General features: G+C 40.2%; 1 pseudogene; it reads right to left on the bottom strand.

The window, feature by feature from the left end:
- Positions 1-12,671: 12,671 nt before the first annotated feature.
- LOC148299313 (intraflagellar transport protein 80 homolog) lies at positions 12,672-14,308 on the bottom strand (annotated as a pseudogene).
- Between the last annotated feature and the right edge of the window lie 2,980 nt (positions 14,309-17,288).

Raw genomic sequence — 17,288 nt, 5'->3', positions numbered from 1 at the left:
AAAAGATACAAAGTGGAAGATATCCGAAAGCATAAGTGGTGGCAGCTGGGGTCAACCGAAAAGAGTTTTTCGCATGGAATCATCGTGGGCTATCATCGCATCCCTATCGATGATGTAGTCCTGGATGTGGTGGTGGCATTAGGGTTCGAAAAGTAGTTCACTCGAAAATGCATCGAAGCAAACAGGCACAATGAGGCCACAACCACATATTATTTGCTGCTCAAGAAATATGTGAAGAATGGCGGAATCAGCAAATACTATCTCGGCAGCAAATTTTTCGACCCGAGCCTTATCGAGCCCATTAAAAAAACACCAAATGCTTCATGTAACCCCAAAGCTAACATAGACACTGTATTTGGCTTGCAGAATACTCCGAAGATTAAATAAGATGGAATCGAAGAGAAACCCTTTCGAAGCCAACCCAAGATATCACGAATTAACAATACATATATACATTATGCAAGTGGGAATTCTAAAGAAGTCAGCTTGCGATAGAAAAAAATAGACACCATATCTCGCAACAATCGCAGTCTCATGTATGGGTCTCGGAACCCTAGTGACAAGTTAGATAGATCTGCCGAGCATCAGGGTAATAGTGATTATGAAAGATCAAGAGAAAATCGCTAAAAATACTCAATTACGAATTAAAAACACCGATAAAAAAGCCGGTAGCAGAGCCGCGATCGAGATAGATTGCAGCATTATATGGGGACTAGTAAAGGCAACGATCGCATCAATAGAAAATATCGATAAACCTATGGAGCTTCTCTTGTTTCACGTGAGAAATCACAGGAACGAAGCCGAAACCGTTCTCTAAGGCGGGAGTCTGAGAACCATGAAAAGTATAGCTTTAACAATACCATCGATTTAAATAGCAGAAGCGGAAGGAATCGCAAAATAGGATTGGAAAAGGGGTTTGACTTGCATGAAAACAACATAAGGACAATCGATGCGCCAAAAATTTCAGGAAAGCCTTATGTGAACCGTCGGTTTCTCCATAATTGATAATATTATCTTCATTCAGATCAAATTGTTGCACTCGACACATATTAAAGAAATCATTTCACATTTTTGCAGTAGAAGTCGTGAGCATTCAAATGGAACTTCTACGCATACTTTGTAATGAAAAAGGCATCGCTGAGCTTCATTTAATTTGCACGTTATTTCTATTGCTTCATTTTGTCCAACATCTTCTTCTTCTTTGATTAGATATGGTAAAAAGAGGTGATTGTCGACCTGTTTAGGCATTACTTGTAATTCGAAGAGAGAGTGTTGACTCTCTTGCGTGTGTTGTCTATTTTATGCATCCGAGGCATAGCTTCTTTAAATAGGAGTTCGGGCTCCTGCTTGCTAAGTTTCATGGTCTTAGTTTTTCCTTTGACTACTAAAGCCTGCTGTTTGGCGCTGATTTTTTATTTCGAAACAAATGCTAGCTTGTCTTCCGAAAATGAATTTTCCTAACAAATTTATGTTTTAATTTTTTATCGGCATATATTTCTGTTGAAATTAGGTGTTGCCTCTTGAGACGTCCGCGCATTCTCCTCCTAGGTTTATTTGATTTATTGGTGGTTGCTAGATGGATGAGCTTCGGAAAGTCGAAAATACTCCTTGAGTGTCATCCCCTTATAATCAGCTGTCTTGCTTTTAGTTTTGTTCACTGATAGTTGGGGATGATGATTTTCTTGAGGATTCTATTTGGCTCTAAGTTAATTTAGGCATACAAATACTGCATAATGAGGGTCGTAACGTTGAGTGCTTGAATTTTATTATTATTATATGCACATAATTATGCAATCTAACTCTTATTGATATAATTATTACCATTTTCCTCTTTAGATGCAGCTGCCTCACATTTGCTATACATGCCACTTCAAGACTGAGCCCATTGTCCCAAATCGGAAGGTATCATGCTTCTTTTATTTTTTTATTCTGCTAAAATATCATGTTCGGGAGTTTAGGTCAAAATATAATTACCCATAGCATTATATCTAATGAAATCACAAACCAGGTTATATTTAGGGATAATATTAAATTTATCCAAAGCCAACAACCTCAAAAATTCTATATTATAAATTCAGCTTTATAACATCGGCAATCCAGTCGAACTGTGCATAGACTACCAGCTAGGCTCCGCCCAATAGATTCTATCAAGCCCAAAGTATATTCATGGAAATGCTCTAAGATCACAAACGATTATGATAATAATGTATTGATTCGATCGTTCAGATGGCCCTTTTAGGAATCTATATCGTCGTTGTTAGTCGATATCTCATGTCGAACTGAGTAATTTTTGGCTTATCTTCACCTTAAAGCTAGCTGCTTGATGAAAAGCTTTCTTGTTTCAGCAGGAGTTTGCTCTTCGAGATTTAATTGTTGTCGATGCCGATATCCTACTCATTTAGCATCTTGGATATCCTGCAGATCATTGTCTCTGGATCTTCAATGAAGTATTCACTGAGGGATGGGCCTTGGTGCTGTGTCAGGTCTTATTCCATCCCATATGGTGGTTTCAAGGGAGAAACCGCAGTCTTATCCTCTTCATTTAGGGATTTCATCAAAAATTAACGAATGTTGCTAATTTACTGTTATTACCCAGGGTATAGTTCGATATTGCCGATCGAATTTTTTCGCTGCTTGTACTTTTTAATGTTGAGGTCAAGGAGCTCACTTTTCGACTCCGGCTTGTTGCCGAATTAAATGCTTGGCATGCAACTATACTTCCGGGCCTTTACTTTCTGAATGATCTATATACTATCTTTTTGGGCCTCAACGTTATCCTCATTGATGATTTCATTAACCTCATTGATATCGTAAATCTATTTGTTGATCCTGATTTTGATTTGGGAGACATTTTCAGCTTCGTGATTATCGTGACCCTTCTGGGTTTATCTCCGCGCGCTATAATACAATTCTGACTAATGCGACTTTTTGGCATAGATATTGGTCAGGCCGAGATAGAGTTGCTCATTTTTGGCATGAGCATACTTGAGTATGAGCTTGCTCTCAGTTTATTTATCGTAGTGGTGTGTGTTGCAGTATAGCTTGATCACTTCCGACAGCTGGTTCGCTTGCAGCCCTCTGAATTTGCCCGATAGCTTAAGTTTATGGTGTCTCCGCAAAATAATCTGGAACAGCTTGAATTCACATTGCATAAACTCGAATTTGTTGTAATTAATTTGCTCGAATTACTACAGCTCGAGTTGAAGAAGGCACCAATTGAAAGTTTACTGCAAGTTGAATTCGAAGCCGAGAGAGAGCAATGGAAATATTTCGTAGCTCTCAAACTAATGTACAAGCTGTCGCTCTATGCTCGATTCCAAGTGCTTAAGGCCGAAGTATTTGACAATGTAGAGTACTTCAGTGAGTTCGCTCCAGTGAGAAACTGTGACTCTCATGCCAGAATATACGGAGAGCAGCTATTCAGTTATTTGGGCCTTGAGTATGGCAGATAGAATACGTTAAGAGGTTAGGTAATCACATGAAAAGTCTCGTGTTTGGAAACTTCGCTGATGTAGTTGCTATCCGTGATTTTATCCACATGCACTGGGATAATTTTGGGGCCGACATTCATAAACAAAGTCGATTTCGGGGGATTCACTCTGCGAGTTAAATGGTCAGAATATGTTAGAACTATTTATTTCGGAAGCATTTTGGTTTTAGTATCTTTGAACTCGTTTATGTTTATTCTAATGCATTACTATTTATCACAATAGCATATTCAGTATCAAACAACCATGTTATGCGCTTCGTAACTTTATGCAATTCGGATCTCTTTATTAATCTGCACTCTTTATTTTTGAGTAATATCAGACATAATTATGTAACCATCAATGAAAGCTCATACTCCAGTCGAGGCGGTGCTTGAGAGTTACTCCTACGATCGGGACAAGCCATCTTATGTCCAAGGCCTGTTCAGCATTTACGAAGGAGTCCATAAATAAACAAAGGTTCCTGTCTCAATCAAATCCTTGACCAACTATGACTCCTCACTGCCCCAGTATTTGAAGAAACTCCAATAGTGCAAATCATAAAATGTTATCCAGGTCTATTAGCTTGCCTTCGACAGCAAATCCCTCACTTTCATCACCTAAAAAGTGAAATATGGCAGTTTGAAATCTGCTCTGGCTAAATGTACGAGGTTGGACGACTCGGATTCGATATTTATTGCTAAACAAATCTTGAACGGGCATATTGATCTCTTGCGGGCAGATTGCAATTGGTTTGGGACTGAAACAGATATTTAGTTCACATAAAATGGGCTCAAGCTATCGTGGAGCAATGGCACCAATATCCGCGCAGCCAATCCGTATCCCGGCATCTTCGAAAGGATTTGTTTTAGGATGGAGAGCCAGGAGATAGAACAAGGGCTGTTGCCGTTTCCGAGAAATAAGATCATGCTGGAGCTGATCAAGGTGAGCAAGGAGAACGCGTCAGAAATATCTCTGAATGTGAACATGAAGAAAAAGTAAAAGGTTCTCAAGAAGAAGGGCAAAGGTTGGCTGGGCTTGAAGTAGTATCGCCACAAGACCTAATACCTTGATTAGGTTGTATACTTTGCAATTAGCCCCACCCAAGGCTTCATCCGCGTCAAGATCTACGACAAAGGCAAACTCGACCACAATGTCTTGGCCCTCAACAAAACGAAAGACAGCTTTACTCGCGTCTTGGACTACTATGACTAATAATCCAAGACCATCATCACTGCAGAGTACAGCAACGATGGCAACCTTCAATCCTACATTGCCAAACTGAAAGCCGCCAATATCAGCTTAACTGAATAGCACATTTAGTTTTTCTTCGTTTCAATGTTCGACCCGATCAAGCAAGTGCAATAGTCTTAGCTAAAATCATTGAACATGATAAATAGCCGCAACATTTATTTATAAAATGGCATCCCTAAAATAGGTGATCCGATTCCCATGAACTAAAGTATCTCCAGCAAGTTAATCAGCCGTTGCGATGTTCCTGATTTCTATCACCACGGGTTCAAGGAGTCGCCTGAAACCCACAACTAAGTCTATGATACTTATTCCTTAGGGGTCTTATTGTATAAGCTGATGTTCACTGAGTATCCCATATTCCCTAATGGCAAAGTGCATATCCCGACAACTCCAACTTACAACAGCAGATTGAAAAGATCATTAGAGTTGTTCTTGAATGTCGGTGGTCGTCTAAGGTAGCTCGAAACCCAATTGCAAATCAGCGAACATGTGCTAAAACAGGTCGAATAAAACAAATAAAAACTAATCGCAATCAAAGCACATAATGCGAAGAATGAAAGCAAGGCAAGACTCGAGAAAGAAAGCGGTTCAAGAATTAAACCCAAAAGAAAGATCATAATGGAGAGTGATGAAGAGCAATAAATGGAATATGTCGAAAAATCAGAAGAAGAGTTTGAGGATGCAATAGGATGTTGCGCTTTATGCTGCGCGAGCCTTGAACTGACGCCCCTTGAACATTCAGCCCGCAGCACTGTGATGATTGCCTATTTAGAGGAATCCCCGTATAAAATTTATCGAATCTGCACCAAAGTCCTCCTGGTTCTGGCTCTCTACGTGTTTTTGTTTTACTTCTTCTATTTGCAGAAAAATGTGCAATTTATTTCTGATAAGGCCAAACTCACAGACTACTCAGTCATGATAGCAACAAAAAGGTACACTATTTTCACGACTAGTTCGGTGGCTTTCGAAACCAGTTTCAATACCACATCAAGGAAGATCAATGACTTGGTGGAAATGGGCTGCCTGATCAATTAGTATGAAGGAGCTCCCGATTATGCCAAGTTCGTTTCAAGTGAGTCGGCTGGGTGGCTGGGATACTTAATTGCCTCCATTCTCATATTCTTGATGCTGCTTGCCTTCAAGGCCTGGGCCATTTATCAGTTTGACCTAATAAAGGCAATCTATAACTATGAGAATAGCAAAGCCAACTTCAATATAAGCAATTGGATCATATTTAACTTGCTATGGGCAGCCACTGCAAATGGGCATTACTATTTCTTTAACTACGTGTTCAGGGGTCTCACTGAGCCGTGCGTGGGCAATGCTGCTCCCTTCGGGTCCACATGGGCTCTCTTCAACAACCCATAGACAGTACTTTGTGATGATAACATAGTTTACGAGAGTCTATTTAACGACAATGTGCTTGCAGATGGGGGTTCTATTTGGACATAGCTTGATGGTGGGGTTGACCAATTCGATCAGGTACAACAAACTGGTGAATCCAATTTTTATCTTCGGACCCTTGCTGATAGCTGAGTGGTCAGTAATACGAATCGGGGCCATCAACAATTATTTTTTGCCAAGCCTCACGCAAGACCCTCAAGGCATAATTCTCAGCTTCTTCACCCAATCGAGCTATGTCGGCATTTTAGGGATGATTCCTGAACTGCTACTCCTTGGGGAACTACTGCTGTCGAGTTTGATCGATGCAGTGTATTGGTCATTTCTGGATAAGCGGCGCAGGTTGCTCATCAACGAGAACTCTGCAGCCAGCCTCCCCGAAGTTTCAATGGTCCAATTCGAAGGGTCAAGCTGATCATAATAATTGTTTTATATTTATTATTGCATTAAATATCTAGGGAGACAGTATTATCGTATTATAAATTTCTTGATGTAAAAGTATCACGGCTTTGATCAGGCCTTCTACGATTTCTTATTCGGATATGTGATCGAAAACGGGGGTGTAAGAATGCAAGTGATTGCCTCGGATTTAGGTATGCCCCTGGTATATTTCAGCCAAGTATTTGCAGGATAAGTTTGACGCGAAGGATCCGCTAAACTTATTCAGGAAGCAGTATGGAAACATATTCGAAGCCCTGAAAGCCATAAAAAAGCCATTCTATATTTTAGATAACATGGTCATTCGCATGAAGAAGCCATAGTAAGTCAGGGCATTGCAAATCAAGCCCGAACTCATGCAAAAATATGAAACGCAGCTCAAAGTGAACCGACAAAAATAAATCGAAGTCATGAAAATTAACAGTGAGAATGAGTGCTCGGCATGTGGCAAGCTCTACAATATCAATGTCAATAAGGCAGGAACTTGCCAGCCCGGCAAATAGCACCTCCCCAAGTACTGATGCATTCCACATTCAATCATTACATTAAATACATTAGTTACCGTCTGTCGATGGATGAGGAAGAGGATTATATATCAATTTTGGTCGCTGAACTCTTCTTCGTCAGCCTCCATTTCGGTTTATTCCTGGTTGAAGTTTGTGAGATTCCCGATCTTGTTGGTGAGGACTTGCTTGTTGATGCCCGGCATGACAGAGAGCATCTTGCACAAATACTTATAATAAATTTTATCGTTTTGCTTTTCGAGGATGTCGAGCATGGCATCATTCTCCAAAATGGCAATGATCTGCGTGCCTATTTCTATAAACTATGTCAAAATGTATTTCTCGCCCATCCGGAGGCTCACGATGTTGCGGATGTTCTGCGGAATTTTTGCCTGTCGCAGAATACTCCGATCCTCCTCTATCGTGTGGGGGTAGCCGCACAAGCAAGACTTGCAAAGGTCCACGAACTTAGACCAGCATGCGATTTAGTTATCGAGGGATAAGGGAGGAGTCCGGATCCACTTGTACGGCTCATTTGTCTGACTAATGCCTGATATTTTCTAATTTCATGCCAATGTACTTCGAGGATCTTGAGTTGGTCGATGCTGCATACCACTACGAATCGGAGGCATCCCATGAGCTCATAAAACTTGTTATTGTTCAGGTTCAAGCTCACCTTCATGATTGAAGCCTGCCTTTCACCCTCGACTTTCATCATTTTGAGTTTATACTTGGCCAAGGGCTCTTTTTCCAGAATCGAAATCTTGAGAGCCTACCTTATGCAAAATAGTTACAATTTCGTTGTCGGGGTTGTCTTCCGTCATAAACCCATAATTGAGCAGAAACCTCGAATTACACTTCCGCCCGTAGGAGTCGAATACTTCTTGGCCTATAGGTATTTCCTTTAAGCTTTCAATTATAAACCCATTCATAGTCTCGACATAATTCCAGACCGTTTATTTCGGAGTGCGATGGTTAAGCATATCCGCAAACGGCACTAAAGCCTAGGTCTTCACTTTCGAAATTGCAAGCCCAAAGATTCTGCTACTGACCATCATCCGAGCCCAGCAGAAGTCTTTGAATGAGTACATTTAGAACTATCTGCAATGTTTTATCACCGTATCATAGTCTTTTTTTAAATCTTTGACCTTTTCATTAATCATGAAGAGGAAAGGCGAGCCAATCAGCAGTTAAAGCTCATCGATGCTATAGTTTATTGGGAAGCATGAGTGATCGGAAGGCAGTAAATTAATGTAGGGCTTCCATTTAGATTACGGGTTGCTTCGCTCTTCCAACAAGAAGATCGAAATGAATGTGTGCTTCGGAGAAAGCATTTTGGCCCCGATTCGCAGTAGTTCTTTAGAAAACCTGTTTTGCTTGGTCATCTCAAGGGTAATTATTTATGATTTCGGAATGTAGACAACTGTCTCGCCTTTCTATAATAGTCGGTCAGCATACTTTAATAAAATTGGTGGAAATGACTCCACGATAGTTGTCTGACAGATTGACGACTTTGAGTTTGTCATACTTGGCACCATACTGATAGAGCCACTCTTTCAAATTTTTCAGTATCTTTTACTATTATCCGCTAAGCTTATGTTTTCCATCTTTGTCCTTCATCACTTCAATGGCATTTTTAAAGGAAATTAGCTGTTGGAAATCCGAGTTCAATGAGATGAGTTTATTTAACGTGTTTTCAGCTTACTAAATAATTTCAAACAAACCTGAATGAAACCCAACTCGAGAAAGCATCGGATTCGATTGAGACCGATCTGCTTAGTGAATCCTTCTTAAGCTTATGCTGATTCCAAACTCTCAAGGGCCTCTTTGAAGTTATAAGACTAGATGTATGCCTTGATTCGATGTTGAGTGATTATATGCGAGTCCCCAAAAAGCAAAGCATAATTGGAAGCAAGCTTGATCACCTTGTCATATTTTTTTTATGCAAATGCGAATTCGATCAGACTCAGCAATTACTATTAGGTTTGCGAATCCATTTATACTTTTATACAAATCTATGGAATCAACAATTAAAGTGGTTAGGTTGCGATATGTACTCGAGTAAATATATAAATATCTGTAATGCAACTATTGTGGTCTATTTATGTTTATATTAATAGCAACCAATGACTGATTTTGCATACGACTCTTCCGATCTGGCAGTTGTGCGCGCCGCATATGCAGATTTAAAAAAGCAGCAGAGTACCGGATTCTTTGTCGGCAACCTCACTCTAGCTGCCCTTATCGGCAGATAAGTCTTATCCGGCTCCAATGCGAACTTAAAATGGTGGAGAAGGGTTTCAGGGAGAAATCTGGCATTTTATCTCTTCACTGCCGGCACAGCGTAACTAATTTACATGACTTAGCTACAGCCTTTTCACTTTTGACTCACGCATGAGATTAAACGATGCCACTTCAAAGGTCAACACCAAATATTCATCTATTATAGCCAGGACATTAGACTATAGGGATGAATGATAGCCTCAAATCATTAATAGATCATTATTTATCCTAATGAATACGATCACTTGTTGCTAGCAATGCTTTTTTTGCCATCATCTTCATTCTTCTGTTCCTCCTTCGGCCTTAGGCTTTCAATGATCGGCGTTGTACCCATTCTTCTTCCTCCTTTGAACCCTTTGTATTCGAACTTGCCAGACATTGAGTTCGCTGATTAATTGGCGATTTCTTAGAACCAAGAGTCATACTACTCTCTTGAAAATTTGGTCTCACTTAGTTGGTTTCCGATTGTCAGCCAGCCGTTTCGGATATTCTGATTGCAGCCAAACAGTTCAATCTTTTTTCTCCCCAGACAAAATCTTTCTATGATTTCATAAATCTAAATCGGTTTTTCAAGTGAGCCAGCATCAGGCTACTCTGTCACTACGACATCAATATCTATATTGGGATGGATGAATGTGTGGTCAGACGCTTTTTTTGTTTAGCCTTTGTATCCTACAAGGCAGTGCTATTTCACTCGCACTAGAATTCCCTTGTTACTCTGCGAAGGCGCTCTTTTTTTGACAAGATTCGTCTTGATCCATACGATATCCTCGCATCTTTTGAACCCCCACTTCTTCATCAGAGTTCTCCCGTCGCCAAGATGCTCAGAGCCCACCCAGAGAAATATGAAGCAAGGGGAATCCGCAAGCTCCTACAGTTTCAAGGCCTTGAGCTATTAAAAATTCCATGCCTTATAGAGGTCAGGATTTTTATCGAAAATGCCCTGATCTTTGGCTCTTCCTTCATACTATTGCCAGGGAGGATCACACAGAATAGCATCAAACTTGCCCAAGCAGGTAAGATCCAGCTTTTTGAGATCCTCTTTGATATAAACTGGAGGATGATTTCGTTGACGGACCCATTACTTTTTTTATTGCATTAGTTGATTGGCCTTGGGGTATTTATTGTATCTTTCTAGGGGATCTACATTTTTTATGAAATTTTGAGGTCTCTGCCCAGTCTGCACAAACTGAGCGCTCAAACTTGTGTCGAACTCCAATATTAGATTTTGGTCCATCGCAAATTATATATTAGTTATTAATGATAATCAGAACAGCAAAAGGTATAGAACTGAAAGAATGATTCTCAATTTAGTTTAATTTCACAACATTATTGCAAGCATGAGTATTCATTAGAGATATATAATTGTTATTTAGCATAATCAAATACAATATATATACTCAGGAATGGCGAGAAGATCGAGTGATGCATCACCACTTATCTAAATCCTAGCCAGGAATTAAAATCATCCACGAATAAAAGAAACATTGAAGATAATCACTGAAACCCATGAAAAAATTTCATATCACGCATTAGTCTCCTCGAGCGAAACTTACCTGCAAGTGAGAGGGCTTGCAAACCACAACTACGAAGAAATCAGCTATATTCAGAAATTGATGCATTCGAAGATTATCGGAGTCATTGGCAAAATCAAAAGGGAATAGCTGCAAGTAAGGGACCTCCGCCAATAATAAATATAACTTAAAGAAAATTAAGCGAAGAATGCCCCGTAGGTTAATTAATAAATGATGGCGGAAGTCGAACATGTAATCAGCAATGTCGATTTGCCGATCAGCCTTTTCAAAAGAAACGATAAATACTGGTATCCTGATAACCCGAAGACCGTTTAGGCGAAGAACTTCGTGCACAAGAGAATGAAGTAAGAGCATGAGAGAAAAAAGTCCTTAAAGAAATAAGAACAGTAAAAGATGAAACAAAGGGAAAAACAGCATAATGAATAAGAAGAGAAATAGAGGAAATTCGAGGAAGAGAAAAAGAGACAATTAAAACTGCAAGTATAGCAAAAAATTGAAGACCTTAAGAAAGCGACAGAGAATCGACAAAAAGTCATTTAGCAAAGCCAGAAATTAGGATCATCTTTAAAGCCTTTATTTTATCGGATTCAGTAATAATAAAGGCAGCAGAAATTTCAGGCTTTAGAAGAGCACAAGAGGAAGCTGAGCGAGGTCCGAAATTTGCACAAGTCAATCGACTTCACGGAAATTTAATAAAGGAAGAAGAAAATCGAAGAATACGCCAAGAACAGAGAGCAAAAGAAAATCTTTAATGAGCCCGTGAAAGTTAATTTCAAGTCAAAGCATCACACCAGCATGACTAGTCGCCAGCGAGTTGCCGAATACGAAACGACCAAAAGCTTGTACAAAAAAAAGAAATAGTATGGGGAGGTCGTTAGAAGTTAGTTTAAGCCGGAATTAAATCCGGCTTTGATTGAGTAAATGGAGGAGCGACTAAAAATCATGAATCGAAGAAGGACGAGAAAAAATCCTAAACCTAAAGCTAAGAAAAAAAGAAATAGCGATGATGAAGAGGATTCAGAAGAAAGCGAAGATGAGCAAGAGTCGAGAGTGAAGCCATCCCATACTGCTGCAAAAAATGAGAAAAAAGATAGTGATGAAGAAGAAGATAGCGATGAAGAGAGGGATGCTGCACCTCCTCGAAGAGTCCTCGGATAGGATGAAGATTTCGACAATCGATAAAGATATGAGATTGGTATTGAGTATCTTTAATACGTGAGGAATTTACGAAAAAAGAATAAGTAAGAGGAGAGGGAACGAAGACAGCAACTGATCGATGAGTAGGATGCAGAGAAAAATGTAAATTATGAAACAGCTTTGGCAGGGCATAAGCATCGCTACAAGAATTATTTAACATAGTTCACAAAACCAGAAGATCGTCACACTATCGACCACATCGATACATCGAGGATTAAAAATGAGTATAATAAGAGTATCCTCGACACTGACTATCTCATGAGGCATAAAATCGAAAATTAAACGCGTCGCGTCGAAATGAAAGCTAAGGAGCAGGAAAAGCTTCTTAAGTTCAAAAAAGTTGGGAATGATAAAGTCATCGAGAAGAAGGCAGAAATTGACAATGCGATGATCGAAACTATTAAAGCTCGGCTCGCTCTTTTGAGCTGATTTTTACAGAACTAGTGCATAATAACATATATTTATGCTAAAGTAGTTGTTGGCGTGAGTTTAATGGCAAAGTTTAAGTGTCGATGATAATTAATAATGTCTACTAAACTATTCTGGAGCTACTATGATGCACAATCATTTCTTTTTCGCCTTTTCGGCTTCGATCCGGGCATCCAAAGTCTCCATATCTACTTCTCCAACTTATTGAGCTGCTTTGATCAATTATTTATTGGTTTATTACTTGCCTATTCTTTTGAGATACCTCTTCCTCAAACCTACCACGATGTCTAAATGACACTTGAAGTCTCTTGCAAGCTTCAATGCACGTTCCCATCGGTATGCTTGAATATGCAATTAAATTGCTTGGAAATAGTACTTGTTTTGCACGTAAATTTGCTCGGCCTCATTAGGTTTATTGAGAAGTAGTGCCATCGTAGCATTCTTTACAATTTCAGATGTGTTAGATCGGATTTAGGATATGAACGAAACTTTCTCAGGTTGCTCGATTGCCGCGAACGCTGTTTCTGCTGTGTCTAATTGTTTAACCCTCAAAGATATTGTGGCCAGACAAGCCCATAGGAGAGGCTATTTAACAAACCTGCACAGCTTCATTGCCTTCTCCCATTTTCCTTTTTCACAGAAGTCGAATAGCAAAATGGGATATGGAGATACTCCTAAGGTAACGTTGGCCCCATCTTTCCTTCGCACTGTGACTTGAGACCCAGTATAGTTTACAATCTGGGGCATTCTTCCTAGCTCGGAAGCCTCTTTCACGCCAACAGTGTCCTCGAGTAAATTTTTATCGACATAGACAACATTGGGATAGAAGAAAGTATTGAGTTTGGAGTCAGATATGGATGCCAGAATATCAAACTTATCATGCCAAATAAATGAATCGCATATTGAGCCTATCTTCACACTCTTGTCTGATTTGTGGATCGGCGCCAAGTATAAGTCTCGATTTGCATCAGCAAAAGCGACTTTCCTCTCGAGAGATTGTTCGGTCTGGTTGAGGTTAATTTACATTATACTGAGAGTGTGCTCGAGAACGAAATTTATTGGCTTACCGGAAGCTATCTCGAAGAACTTAATCAGCTTACTGTTTGTCGATTCGATCACTGCCAAGACATCTGCTGAGATTGATATCTTCTTGCGACTCATGAACTCAACTGAAATAACTCTCAAATTTACATTTAGCGCCTGCAATCTTGGGATTGGAAATAAGCTTTCCATCGTAGTTGTAGATCATAATGCCGTTCGTGTTTTCGATCAGACAGAAGTATTTGGGGCTTTGCAGAATGAAACTTATCGAATCTTTCAAGTCGAAGATGTTTGGAGTATTCCAATTCGCGAAGTTGAAAATGTAGCACTGGTTTGCCGTTGTGACAATGAGATCGTTATAGCCAATCGACATGTTGATGACTCGATCCTTGAAATCCAGATACTCATTAATTTCATTAATGATATCAGTGACGATGATTTTATTTTCATCATTGAGGCTCGCTTCCCAATTTGCGAAACTAACCTTTTTCTCGACGACTTCCGCGAAAATTACTGAGCCATCACCACAAGCGCCTGAACACAGAGTACCATCCGAGGACCAGGCTATTTTCTGGACCGAACCGACTTAAGTCTTGTTGAAGGAGTATGTCCACCCAGTTTTATCACAGAGCTTGATCATCCCAAATGCGCCAACGGCAAAATATTCTCCATTAGGACTCCAGGCCAGAGATGTGATCACATAGTCGAATGGTGCCGAAGAGTAAAGAAGCCGACCTGCATTATGATTGAAGTGTACCATAGCTATCCCAAACTTTGTATTTGCAATCCTATCCGCATGAAATAATAGAATTGTTGCTGGGGTTCCAGTCTAATTTCAGAATAAGCCCTTCGTGAGCCTTCCACTGTAACTGCTTCTGTTGGTTAGCGCTCAAGGATTTCATATAGATGGTCTTTTCGGAGCAGTACAGAATGGCATCACTTTCGGGGCTCCATGCCATTGAGTAGATTGCTTTGTCCGTTTGAACAAAGTTCGTCCTGAGACTTCCATTTTTGGACCAAATTTTGAGCGACCCATCTTGACTGGTCGAAGCAAGTGCCCCACCGTCATAACTCCACTTCAAAGTGATTATAGCTTTCTTGTGGGCGTCAGTTGCATGTTTTTAGACTTTGCCATTTTTGTTGTAGAGCTTGAAGCTGCCATCAGTGAACCCAACAGCAAGCATGTCACTGAAACCTTTAGTTTGTGGGGTCCAGTCGTGATCGGTGGCATAGGTTTCCAAATCAATCCATTTTGTGGTTTGGTTGGTATTCATATTCCATTTGTACACGATATTATCCTCGCCAATACTGCGTTAAAGAATAATGTACCTGGTTAATTCGTTTGCAGAACACCATGAGATTGATGTGCAAGTTTCTTCATGCTTGGCCTGTCCTTCAAGGCTTCTTACTTTAAACTTCATTATTTATTTAAATTATGAAATTCAAAATATTCAGAGTTACAGATTTAATTGTCTCGGCAATTGAACAGTATAATAATAGCATGCAGGCGGAATCTATCTTATCTCCTGACGCGAATTAGAACCAAACATTTACCATAATAAAATTAATTAAATAAGATAGTGTATATATCACGCTGCACTGCTCTCGATAAAATAGCCAATCATTAGAATTAAGTCCATTCAAGAAAATTCTGATTGTTTGACTATAAATTATCACCCTCGGGCAGGTATATGATGCAGTGATGAGAGCAAAGTATTGCTACCAAATGATTTACGAGGGTGCAGAATGATTCCGAATTGGAATGCATTGATATTTCTGCAAATAATGAAAATATAATAAATTCAAATAAGATGGGTCCACGCAATTCGAAGTAAACAGTCACAAACTTTATGAGCGACTACGAGATAATTCAGAAAAATCAATCTGAGAGCTTGACATATTTGCAGCATAAACGGACCGAAGAGGAGTTTCTGCTGCGCTAGTTTAATTTCAACGATAAAAAGCAATGTGATAAAGCAGTCGAAAAGCTGGCAGAACTCAAAAATAAACTATCAGGGAATAAGCATGTTGTGCCTCTCAAGGATTATATCACTTCGTCAGAGGATCAGTATTGCTCCACATTCTATAAGATATACGCATTGTTCGAGTATCCCCAACGAACTCTGGACGACGAAATAAATGAGCGGAATCTGCAAAAGAGGAAGTTCTCATAAACTGAGCTTTGGTCGATCCTCGCGAGCTGCATCCTTGGTCTCAGCCACCTCCAAAAGAATGGGATAAAACATTTGTCGCTGAAATCGAACAATATTTTACTCTCACAAGAAGGAATCATCAGAATTTCAGACCCTTTCGCCACAGGCACGCTGAACAACTACGAAACCGCACTAGCTAAAAGAACGACTCCTCATCTTTACTTATCCCCAGAGCAAGCATCTTCACTCCAAAAATAAGTCATAAATCCAACAAACAACCCCTTCAAGAGTGATATCTGGACACTGGGAATGATCATCCTGGAAGCCGGGCTTTTGGAGTATCAAGATGAATGCTACAGGGATGAACTCTCACGAATCCATTGGGAAACCCTGCAGTATAATATAAACCGGCTCGGACAGGCCTATTCCGAAGAAATTAAAAACATGATATAGTTTATGTTGAGCAGGGATGAAAGGGCAAGACCGGACTGGGTTGATCTGGAGGAACACGTCATGAAAAGTGACGAAGCCAAGAGAAGTTTCATTCAAGAAGACCCCATCCAGATTTAGAGGGGCTCTACAGTCAAGAATAACCAACCAGCGAGTAATGCGGTTGGAAACACTATTCCAAATAGTGTAGGCCTGAATATTAATAATAACAGCAATGCCCAGAGCAGAAACAGTGTAATCAACAATGGAGGTGATATTCACACCACTAAACTACAAGGCCTCTTGCCTTATGATGCTCATACTAATGATCCAAGACTGGTGCCAATTTTGGGCTCTCCAAATGTTGATCCTTATCGCCATTCAGCATTCACCCCTCATAATATCAAAGTGGGCAGCCAAGTCGTGCATCAGCAGAATAGAATTTCAGATGTTTCAGCCTTTCCCAATTATGGGCTTCTATCTCCACGAGTTTCAGGGGGGCAGAGGCCTCCAGGAACATTCACAACCTATCCTGAACCAATGCAGCAGTTGACGCCCGTTCGGATCAGCTCGATCGATCAAACTCGCCCTCTCCGCAACATTTTCCCAACAAGCAGCTACTTCACAAAAACCAAAATAGACGAGAACCTCATAATGGTCGAAGATGAAGATGAGGAATCCTCGAGAGACCTCCCAGACTCACCTTCCCCAAGCTACCGACCCTTTGAAAATAATAACAACATAAAAAGATAAAATAAGGTTGATCCTGCCATCACGAACAATACCAGCCATTACAGAATCCAGCCTCAAATGATTCCAAGCAGATAGTATACCCATCAGGTTCCGACAGGCATTCATTACAATGCTTCTTCTCACAATTCGCAAAATTCGCACAACAATGTGAACTCGCTCAACACCTACCCAAACTAAGAGCAGGACAGGTAATAGTATGTGGTGGAGAAGTTTAGATTGGGGAGTAGATACGAAGGGTTTAAGGCGCGGGGAATGAGGCATGGCCAGGGCAAGTTCTATTACCAGGATGGAGGCATGTACGACGGCTAATGGAAATTCAATAAGATGGAGGGATATGGCAGGCTCTATTATCAGTCTGGCAAATTGGCTTATGAAGGTCAATGGAAGGCTGACCAATTCACAGGT

The sequence above is a fragment of the Brachycentrus maculatus genome, unplaced genomic scaffold (genome assembly GCF_059751285.1).
Source record: "Brachycentrus maculatus isolate JH-2025_06_01 unplaced genomic scaffold, ASM5975128v1 h1tg001186l, whole genome shotgun sequence".
In the NCBI taxonomy this organism is placed as follows: Eukaryota; Metazoa; Arthropoda; class Insecta; order Trichoptera; family Brachycentridae; genus Brachycentrus; species Brachycentrus maculatus.
This window is presented reverse-complemented; position numbering and strand designations above follow the sequence as displayed.